The sequence below is a fragment of the Falco cherrug genome, chromosome 13, assembly GCF_023634085.1.
Source record: "Falco cherrug isolate bFalChe1 chromosome 13, bFalChe1.pri, whole genome shotgun sequence".
Lineage (NCBI taxonomy): Eukaryota > Metazoa > Chordata > Aves > Falconiformes > Falconidae > Falco > Falco cherrug.
In genome coordinates, this window is record NC_073709.1 from 17,922,035 (window position 1) to 17,933,581 (window position 11,547).

Consider the following 11,547-nt stretch of genomic DNA (forward strand, 5'->3'; position numbering starts at 1 on the left):
CCCGCCGCGCCAGCCCCGCCGAGCAGCGCCCATCACACCGCCGCGGGGGCCCGGGGCTGGGGCGGCCCCGTTGCACAAGCCGGCCCGTCCGATGTTGTAAGGGACCCCGGCGGTCCGGGAAGGGCGGCGGGCAGGGCGCGGGGCGGCCCCGCTGCTGGCACGGCCCCGCTCCTTCTGGGAAGCGCCGTGAGTCACCGCCGCCCCGCGCCGGGGGCGCCGCCAGGGCCGCGGCCCCTTCCCGGAGCACCTCCCCGCCCGCCCCGCCCTCGGCAGCAGCCAATCAACGGCATGTTATTTACATACCAAGCCCGGGGGCTTCTGGGTCGGTAACGGGGCTGAACCCACCAGGGTTTCTCCCGCCACCGCGGCACTCTCTACCGTCGCGGGGGGGTGGGCTTATCGGGAAAGGCGGAGGACGCGCTGGAGCGGCCCAAGCGGCGCTCACCCTGACCTCAGCGCGAAGGACTACTTGAGCTTCATATAGAGAGATGATGGGCTTATGCTAGTTGCCCGGATGACCCTCAGTGGTCTGGGGTGCAGGCTTCAAACCTGTAGCTGTCTAGCGACAGAGTGGTTCAATTCCACCTTTCGGGCGGGCGGGGCGGCGGGCCCCTGCCTTTTGCCTCGGGGCACGGTGCTGGGCCCAGCCTGACCACCCCCGGGGCAAAAGGCAACGCCCGCTGGGGCTCCATCCCGAGGTGCCACGGTGTAGGGGACACGTTTTGCCTCCTTCCACCTCACCACACAGCAGGGAGGTCCCACCCATCGCTGTGTCTCCACCAGGCTGGGAACCAAGTTTTTCCCCTTTACATTGCTTTTGACTATCCCTTGGAGCAAGCAAGGAGGATCTCCCAAGGGTGCCTGGGTGGGAATTCAGATTTTAATTGGATTCTGCTAAGCAGGTCTTTGTTAAACAGCATCACACATCCTACAAGAACAGAAAAGAAATAAATAACAGAAGCCATTCTCTAGATCTCCTCCATACTGATGGTAACCCATCTCCCACCCACGCTACAACAAACATGCTTCACTTCAGCAGTAAGCACGGGTGCTAATAATGTCACCCAGCCCCATGAAAAATAAAGGTTAGCATGAAGCTAAAAAACATATTCTTCAAGCAGAAGGCATTTCTTTCGTGATATCCTACTGCAATGACTGCAGCAGATGATTTGTGGAGCCTCTAGTTAGGATGAGACCCCAGCCACCCCCACCGCAGGGGAGAGCGAGGATTTGAAGGGCATTTCCTCATCACCTCCTGGTCCTGCCGACAGGAATGGTGAGCCCCTGGAGGGAGAGAAGAAATGCCGAGTGAATTATCAGGTGTCCAGGTTCCTAGGTGCTTTTTGAGGGGTGCAGTGCCATCCGGAGTTAAGTCAGCATCCCTGAGGATCTAAGCCGGAATGACTGTGCTTCCTTTCCACCAAATGACTCACTCCACCTGAAGGCCTGGGAGGAGAAGGGAAGGGTGCGGAGGGCCCAACACCATTCCTGCTAGCTGCTGCTGCTTCCAGCTGCAGCGCACCCGCGTCCATCCAAGGGGAGCAGCCGTGGTGCCAGCAAGGCCCATCACTCTGAGAATACACTGGCCTATTCTGGGAAATCTGGGGGGAAAAACCCCTCCGTGGCTCACACAGCACATGCCAACTTTTTTATGGCCTTGCAGGAGATGTGCGTGCGCTCTCCCCACAGCAGCTGGGAGCGCCCTGTGTCCCAGATGGCTATCTATCTGCTCCGTGCTGCTCCGTCTACCAGCCACCCTCCTCTACCCATAGTGAACTTTCAGTGTGGAATTTCTCTGCGGCCTCAGAAATTGGTATCTGTGCCTCAGTTTGGCTGGGGGCTTTTGTTTGCAACGGGAGGGGGAGCGCTGGAAAGGCCTTTGCCCAGTAGTGGGCAGCTGAGAACGTTAACGTTCAATGTCAGTTACCAAGCAGAACATAATACGGCTCTTTCATGTGGTGTTTATAACTGAACATGCTGTTTTGTGTCAGCCTGTTGTGTTTTTTTTTTTTTTTTTTCTTCCAAGAAGTAGTTTTGGATTAAATTATGACAATTACATTCTTATATTCACCCCCCCGCCAACCCCCACCCTTGCCCTGCGTGCACACAAGCACAAATGGGAATTATGTGCTCTAAGCGCGATTTCAGCTATACAGCCTGGGATCTGTGCCTGGCATTGAGTTCACTTTTTTGCTCCAGAACAAAAAAGGCCACATCCACTCCACACTCTTTCGTTGCCTCAGGATAAAGCAGGATGGTCAGATTGCTGGTGTGGGTGATTTGTCCGTCAGGGAGTTCATGGGGAAAACAGACTTGCAAGCATATGAGAGAGGAGGCTGGGGAGGTTGTGGTAAGCAGCACAGGGGTCTAGGTTTGTGAAATCCGGGGTGAACCCCTACTCCGGACTGCTTACACTCACCCTGGCTGGCTGGCGTGTCTGGGCAGTGCCTCATCTGATTGGTAATGCCGGCACCCGGCGGGGAGCGATGCCGCCTTTTGGGGCTGTGCCCCCCAGGGCTGCACCTCCAGCACACGGCTGAACCAAGGGAAACGTTGGGGTTCGTCAGGACAGGAGGCACAACAAGGCTGCTCTTGCGGCTTTCAGTGACGCTGTAGGTGGGACAAGACCTTAGGAAACAGGGTGCCCTATATTTTGGTGCTACTTTTTAAACACTGGTTGGAGGAGAACCCCAGCGTGGAGGTCTGTGTACATGATCTGGCTGTAGGAGGGACATTTTGCACAGTGTCTTGCCTGAGTCGGCTTTGTTTGGAGTCACTCATTAGTCAGGTAAAACTTTCAGTGTTTGAACCTGAATGTCACTTTCTTCCCTGACAAAGGGCCAAACTAAGAGTAGCCGAAGCCTCCACCACTGGTTAGAAGGCAATCTGGGGGTTACTCAGAGCCAAGACACACGCGAGCCTGGCTCCTCAGCTGAACGTAATCTGCCTCCTGTTGTTTTCCCCATGGAGTCACAGCGCGGTGAGGAGGATGTGCTGGTGACAGATGGCTGACGCGACTCGCTAAGTGTACCGGTGACTAGGCTGTGACTCAGCAAGTGTTTGGTTACAAGAGACTGGGAGCATGTGCTTTTGCACTGGTAACAGTGGCCCTAGGTGGGTCTCCCGGAGGACTAAGCACAGGCTGTCATCTGAAGCCTGTGGCTGCCATCCTCCATGGGAGGAAAGCAGGCACACGTGGTCTATTAGAGCAGAAAATCAAGCTCCTAATTATTGTTTACATTGGTAATGGGTAATGTCCGAGGGTGTATAAGTATATGACCTGCCAGTGGTGCTTAGATGTCCTACTGGCCTTTAGAAAGGAAACCATTCAACATCCTGGCCTAAATTAACGACCATCTTTACTGGAGGGAATAGGACTCAGAAAACTTCTTTTGCAATCGGGTCACTAGAGGGGGACAAAGACCTAGTCTGGGTATGCATCCATCCACCAGTTTCCCCACTGCAGCTGTGGGAGACACCTTGGAGAGGTGGAAGCAAAGGTGGCCCTTGCCTTCCTCAGATTTGAAGGTGCCCAAGTGCTGGGACAGCTTTCTGGAGGTTGAGCATGCAGCTGGGTATCAGCAACGTGTTAGGGAAACGAAGCCACTCCTTTTCCCCCAGAAGCAGGACGGCGCACGCATATGCATGTGTAGTTTAGCAGCCTTTATGTTGGCTCTTCCAGCATTTCTCCCTGCCTAAAGCCAGCCTGTCCATAGCTGGCTGGGGCTCTCAAAGGCTAAATTCCAGCCATTGCACAGCACAGGACAGCATCACCCAGGAGGAGGGCACAGGCAATCACGTATGTTTACAAGCACATGCCATTTTAATCCTTTCTCTTCTTTCATGATTGGGGAAAAGCTGAATTTGCAGGTCTGGATAGGTGCCAAAGGTTATTGTGGTCTCTGTGACTTAAAGACGTCATGGAAATATTGGAGGGCTTGCACTTGAACACAGTGTACCTGCGCGCATCCCACACGCGCACAAAGAGCCGAAGTGGCCATGGCAAGCAGCATGGCAGTGTTTGCAGCCCTATGCTGCATATTGACCTAAAGTGCTTAAAAGCCACTACACACGCTCCCTTGGTGAAATTTCGGCTGGAATGACTCATACGAATGGATCGTGATATGCAGCCCTCAGCCCAGCCAGGCTGTGTGTGGAACCAAGACACTCCCATTTTCTCCCCTCCAGCATACTTCGCTGACCAAATCCAGGACTGAGCCATTTGGCTCTGACTGGAGCTGGTCAGAACATGTTTTTCTTTTCTTCTCTTTTCCCTTCCTTCACCCTCTGGAAAATGTTGACATTTCAGCAAAGGGCTGAACACCCAAACCCTGAATATTTTCCACTGGAAAACACTGGGGGGAAAGGGAGGGAAATAATCCCCAAACTGCCAACAATCAAATCTCTTCTAAGGGTTTATAAGAGGGGGGCACATTTGGAGGACAGCAAACACTTTCTATGAAAATATCTGTTCTCTCAAACCCCATTTTTTCACTAGAAAAGTATTCCAACTGGCATCCTTTTCACCGGTCATGGTTTGGACACTCTCTACATCTAATTTCTGAATCGACCTGAAGAAAACTTAATTCATTTTATTGGAATACAAGGCACAAATGCCACTCCCACAGCACAACTGATATTCACTTGGTATTCTCAGTATCATGAGAATATATCCTGATATACTGTCTTTGTCAATGGTGGTGTTTATACAAACATCTCAAGCAAGTCTGGAACCTGGTCTCTGGAGAAACCATGCTCCCAGAGCTCCAGCTGACTTGCCTCAGACCTCAAAGCACATTCCTGAAGGGAATCTACCTTTCACAAAATCACATCAAAGGCTGTAAAGGAAGCAATATGTACTGAAAGGCATATTATCTGTAACTATCCCTTGAGTAATCGATAGCACAGAAACACTTACAAAGCATTTAGTTCTGATGTCTTCAGCTGATTTAAATTTCTGTCTGAATTGTAATGTAGACCTGAAACATGTTTTATCTTGTCTTTGCATATTCTGCTTTCCTGTAAGTTAAAAATAAAAAAAGGACAACGTTAGCATAACAGAACACACATATTTGTAGGAGATGAATTATGCTCTAAAACATTTACTAAATGTGGCTAATAGCAGGTTAGAGTTTAAAAAAGGAAAGATCTTAAAATGGGCATACACTGGTCATAAATAAATTCAGGCTGAAAACTAGCAGAAGCTTTCAAAACAGCAGCAGAGTGAAGTTCAAAATAACCTCCAAAGAATAAAATGGAATGGGAATAAAAAGCTTTACTGTTTGAAGACAGATCTTTATCAGTTGTGGGATATCATGACAGCAGAGGAGTAGATTCAACAAGCTAGAGGTCTCTTCTAATTCGTTGTGCCTCTTTCCCTTTTTTTTTTTTTTTTTTTTTTTCCACGTTGAAGCTTCCCAGTTACTCTCTGCATTCTCTCTGATACGATTTAGCAATTGCACTGCTGAACTTCATTCTGATTTAGTACAGGTCTCTATCCCTTGTCACCTCCTGTTTTTTCTGAACAAGCCACTTCTGTTTGAATTGTCAGCCCCAAAGAAGGGGCATATCTGACTCAATCAAACCCATGTTTTTTATTTCCTTTTCAGTTGACGAACATCCCACTGTCATTGTTAAAGCTTATAAAGCAGTGGGTTTAAAAAGATAATGATGCAAAATCTCAGTTTTAGACCTCACCTTTGTCAGCTGGGGACAACTAAATTGCATGTTGATAAGAGGAAGAGGCACTGAATGTCTCTGATAACTCAGTGGTCAGAAACAGAGCTCCTAAGGACCTGAATTGGTGCTGTGTATCCTTTGTCATAATTTTTCAAGATAAGAAAGCAATTTTTCACTTACAGAAGTCTATTCTTGAGTTAATAAAGTCAAAAGCTTTAGTCCCTCACCTTGGAAACACAACTGCATGCAAGAAGCCACAGCAGAAAGCTGAGAAATAGCTATCCACAGATGCAGAACTGTAACTAGCCATTGGAAACCCACAGACACCTAGCTTAGCTGTAGCTATATGATCTGCCAGAGGCTGAGCTGTCCTTGCTGCCATCAGCACTAAAGGGGCAGATGCAGAAAATAAGGAGATCCCAAGAAAGAAGGTAAAGGGTCAAATGAATCACTCAGTCACTGTGTGAAATGTAACGACTGGGAGACCAAACAGCAGTTAAGCCAGGGCTTGTGACTGTTATTCACGGAAACATGTTCCACAAATCCATCTTTCCGAGAAAAATCGGATTCTAGCTTCCTTCTGGTAATTTAAAGAGGCAACAGTCTGCTCATATGACCTTCAGATCAGGCTGGCACAGGGACTGAGTCTTACAATAAAAACTGAAGAATGGCCCTTCTGGGCCAGAGCAGTGGTCCTCCCCACCCAGCCCTCAGCTCCCAGCTGGGGCAAGGTGAGAGACTATCCAGGGGGAGCACGTGGGCCTGGACATCTCCCTCTTCCTTGTGCTGTCTCAGCAGTTGCCTTTGTTGGATTGGGATGTGAGATTGTACATCTTGCCTGTTTCCTTTTGTGTCCATTTAAGGACCTGTTGTCTGCAACTTTGTTGAATCCCGTTTTGAGCCTGCTGATACTCCCTGCCTCTGCAGCCTGCTGGGCCAGCAATTTCCAGAAGTTCTCTACCTAATGTGATATAATTTCTTTAGTCTGTACTTCTGCTGAGACCTTCCTGTTCTGCTGTTGAGGGATTTGGCTACTAATGGCTCTGCATTCACCGTAGCCACCATGATTTTGTGAACCCAGTCCTTAATCATCAGAAAAATAGTTAAGAATTGCAATATTGGGTTGCTCAGCTCACTTCTGTCCCTGTTGCTTGCTGACCTGCCCAAAGTGGTTTTATGCCTGGAGCACTCTGGCTGTTACCAAACTCAGAGGGGAGAAAAATGACAGCAAAGCAAATGGAGTGCAACTTCCTTCTAGTGCTCTGCTCCCCACGCAGCTGTTCGCTGGTGATGCAATGGGTCTGCTTTGTGGTTAAGAGCTGGATGCTGATGGCCCTGTCCTTCTCCTAGGGCTCAGCAGTTCCCTGGATGCTGATGGCCCTGTCCTTCTCCTAGGGCTCAGCAGTTCCCTGGATGCTGATGGCTCTGTCCTCCTGGGGCTCTGCAGTACCCTAGATGGTGATGGCCCTGTCCCCTGGGGCTCAGCAGCTCCCTGCCCAGCAGGGGGCTGCAAAGCAGCAAGCAGGATTTCGGGGAGGGTAGGCTGGAAGCCCCGGCGGGGGTGTCAGGGGCATCTTCCAAAGTGGCTTTAATTAATGAGCACATGTGCAGCGAGGAGAGTTACAGCATCCCACTCAAATTGTTGACTTGGAGCCGCTTCTGGAGACAGCCGTATTCTGCTCATTAGGAAAGAGCTTTTTTGCAATGCCCTTGGATTGGATGGCTCTTGGATTGCACCACGAGATCAAGTCCACGTACGGGCTGCCTGCCTTTCGGCTGCCAGCTCCAAGAGGGTTGTTTTTCTTGTCTTCTCATTCTCAAGGAGTGCTCAGCCAGATGGCCTGTTTTCGAATGCACTGTGCGTTGGTTGGATGTGTGTTTGGAGAGTCTGCCAGCTTCACGAGAAGGAAGAAAGAGCAAAAGAAAGGGAAAAAAGCGCCATTTGGTATCTATCTCTGGGACCCAGCCAGAGTTGAGGCTCTGTTTGAAGAAGGGGGGAGTCTTAAGAAAGAAACTCTAGACAAAATTGAAAGCTGGAAAAACTTTCAAGCTCGACAGACTGGGAGACTGAAGTTCTGTACAACATCCATCCACTACCTGGCTCCCTTGCAAACGTGTAGCAGCCTCCCTCAAGGACAACAGTGAGAGCAAGCACAAGCACCAAGTGTCTGTCTGTCCTGCCGCCCTCCCAGTGCACCTCACCTATGGGCTGAGAGGTGGAGAGGTGACCCAGCCAGCCTGCCCACCGAGGCTGGGCAGCGCTGGGATTTTACTCTCAGTTCACCAAAACCTGAAATTACAGCATGCGGCCTGGGCACATCAGCCCAGGAACAGAAGCCGCAATGGAGTAGTACGAAATCACCACCACTGTGGCCCAGCTCTCGAAGAAGCTAGCCTTAGTTTTACTACAAGCTGATGTCATTTTCTCGCACCCCCTGATGTTCACTTCCCAGAAATACCTTCTGTTGATTTTAGGCAGCAAATAAATACAAGCCACACCAGAGCAACGGCATTTTCCAGCACTCATTGGCAAATAATTTGAACCTGACGAGAAAAATCTGTTGTTGAAGGGAAGGGGGAAGTTTTGAAGTTTGGGTGGATTGTGCTTGGCTTTCTTTTCTTAACTATATGTCATGTTGTGGTAACAACACATTGTTCCAAGCAGCAGGAGGAGGTCTTGTTAAGCAGAGCCGGAGTAAGCCACGTTTGTAACCATCCCCGCTGGCTGACATACCACTGTGTCTTACAAGCAGACTTGTCCGCTCGCGTACTGAAACCATGGCACAAAGAAGATGGTCGCAGGAGCGTGTGTATCTGTGTGGGTGGGTGCGGTAACGGCAAACCCCACATCTCTGCTGACTGCACCAAATTATTTTCACTGAAGTGATCAGAATTCATGGGCCTGGGGCAGACAACGTGACCATGGCAACACCAGCTGGGCTGTGGGTTGCAGACACTCTGCAGACAGCCAGAGCAAAGAGGGGTCTTCTCACTCCTGCTGTGGGCCACATCTCGGGCAAAACCTGCTGGTGTCCACAGCATGGCACAAGCACCTGTGGCTTCCCAGGACTTCCTGACTGTCCCCTCGCCACGTCCAAGAGGCACACAACGTTCACTTCACAGCAGTAGCAAGGATAGCATTTACAGTCCCCAGCAGGTGAAGAACAGACCCATCCCTAAAACAGGGAAACGCTGTCAGCTGTTGGCAAAAGAGTGTCTCTGACACTGGGATCGAGTGGTGCAGATGCCGTCCCGGCAGCAGAGGATTAGCCGGTTCAAGACAATGACTACATCGGTAAATACATTCTTGCACAGGCAGAAAGGCTGCACGATGAGATCGCCTCCCCACTCCTACAGGACCCAATTGTGGTAAATAACCCTGGCATAAAAAAACAGGTTGCAGTGCCTATATTCACAGTTAAGATGATTACAAGAGATTTGATTTTCTGGCTGCCAGAAAACAAGGTTGGAAAATCCAACAGTAAATTCAACCATTCTCTCCAGAGCTTTAGAGGGTTCATTAAACCATTCAGGCAATTGCCTGATTGTCGCTGAGTGCTGTGTCATGGAATTGGTAAAGGAAGGATTTCTGTCTTTAATTGCATAGAAAATTCAGGGCCCCAGGAGTCACAAGGCTGACCTTTGCCACAGCCTGATGAGCGGCCCTAGGCTAGTTACTGCACCTCTTGGCAAATGGAAATAATAATTACCATGATATTCATGAGTACTGTTGGGAGGAGGAAGCTGCACATGTACAAAGGTCCTCAGTACACTTTGGGTGGGAGATCAGCTAGAAACAGCATCCAGCCATCCACTCACCCAAGCTGCACTGGCTGTGTCAGACGCCGATACCAACCTCTGCATTTTTCACCCATGGTAATTTTCATGTCTTTATTTCTTTGCTGTAGTGCTGCCTGACTCCTGGACAAGTGCATCTCCAGCACACTGCCCACACTCAGGCTTCAGGCACGAGTTGACAGGCCAGTCTGAAAGAAAAACTATTTCCTCTAAGTTATCTGGCTTGGTGCCATTATGTAGCTAACACTGGCCAAGGAGGGGAAGCTACAAGAATTGCTCAAACATGGGATTTTGGAAATTTGTGTTCTGTAAAGAGGGGTGAGGCCTGACTTCTAGCACTAGTCCTGGGTGCTCTGCTACCAGCTTTTGGGTATAACCTTTTTAGTCAGTCAGTACCTGGATGCGAGACCTCCAACAGGTGATGAACCAGAGGTTCAGAATGTCTCCTCTCTCCAGCTAGGCAGAGATCAGCACATCGGCATGGGTGGTATCGTGTCGTCCATGATGAACCACAGCCCTGAGTGTGGCTGTACCTGAGTTCAGTAGCACTCACTGCGGTACTGCGGAGGATGGCTCCAACTTTGCAGCAGAGCAGCTCACTTAGGCACCACCCTCCTTCAGTGGGTCAAGGCTTTGAGAAGGAGTGAGCTCCCCAACCCAGTTAAACAATGGCCACACACCTCCCCTTCTTCCCTGCGTGCCTCACCCTGCACCCAGAAGCTCTCAGAGCATATTCTTAACTTCGTTAGAAAAATAATGTTGCTAGCAAGAAGAGATGATGAGAAGCACACACAGCTTCTATTTCCCAATGGCTGGGGAAAACTCTCTGCACTACATCTCCAGACAACAGGAGATGAGATGACAGGCACAGGACAGAGCTGGACATCAGTACCAAGGACATGGTGATTGCAGCTGCAGATCTGGTTTAAGTTTAAAGCCCAGATACACACAGAGTGGATGGCGCCCGAGATCCATACTGCTTATGCTAACAAGGCTATCCAGGCCAGGCATGGAGCCAATCCTGTTCTCCTGGAGTGTCTCACTCACATCCATTCTCTCAGTCCATGAGCTTCCCATGATTTTACTGGTGGTCCATATCTCCTGTAGACCATATGTTTGACATTACTGGGGAAAGCAGAGGTTAAAAAGATTAGAACTCCTTTTGAAGTTAGGGGAATGAAAAACTTTAGAGAATGACTTATGGCTAGAAGTACCTCCAGCATTCAAATGTAGAGACCCTTTTGACTCATGACTGGAATTGGATGTAAGGACAAAGATGATTGCTTTAAAAAATCCTGGTCAAAGGTAAAATGGGAACCATGTTCAGGAAATTGAACTGTAAGACATAAATTCACTTCACTGCCATGATGACTGGCTTTTAGACTGTGACTGCACAGCAGTTCACAAGTCTGTTTTCAAAAAGTGCACATACATGGCACACACAGACAGGTAAATATCATATATGTAGCTATTATTCATACACGACTGGCAGGCATTTTACCATGACTTTAGCAAGGCTTGACCCTGTCTACCACAATATTCTTGTATTCAAGTTCGGATGTTATGGTCTAGACGGGTGGACCAGCAGAAAGTAAAAAACTGTTTAGATGGTCAGGCTCAGAGAGGGGTAGATACATGTTGTACTCTACCCAGAGGCTGGTAACAAGTGGGGTACTGCAGCGGTCTACCCTGGGGCCTGTCCTCTTTAAACACCTTTAGCAGTTGTCTGGATGAGGCAACGGAGTCCCTGCTCATCAAGCTTGGAGACATCACGGTAGCAGGGGGAAGCTGACATGCTTGAGTGTAGGGCTGCCATTCAGAGGGCCCTGGAGAGGGCCTCCACAGGAATGGGCTCATAAGAACCTTATGAAATGCAGCAAGGACAAATGCAAAGTCCTGCACTTGGGAAGGAAGAGCCCCTGCAGCAGTACAGGCTGGGAGGGGGAAGCAGCTCTGCAGAAAAGGATCTGGGGATCCAGGCAGAGAGCAAGCTGGGCATGAACCAGCAGCGTGCCTTGGCAGCAAAGGTGGACAAAGGCACTCTGGGCTGTATTAAGAGAGCCACCGCCA

The 11,547-nt window shown here is 49.7% G+C and overlaps 1 non-coding gene across 1 annotated transcript; it reads left to right on the forward strand.

Annotated features, from left to right (window-relative positions):
• The first annotated feature begins 508 nt into the window (after nt 1–508).
• Nucleotides 509–595, forward strand: TRNASTOP-UCA (transfer RNA opal suppressor (anticodon UCA)). The gene has a single exon. It is a non-coding gene; the product is annotated as a tRNA-Sec (tRNA).
• The last annotated feature ends 10,952 nt before the right edge of the window (nt 596–11,547 follow it).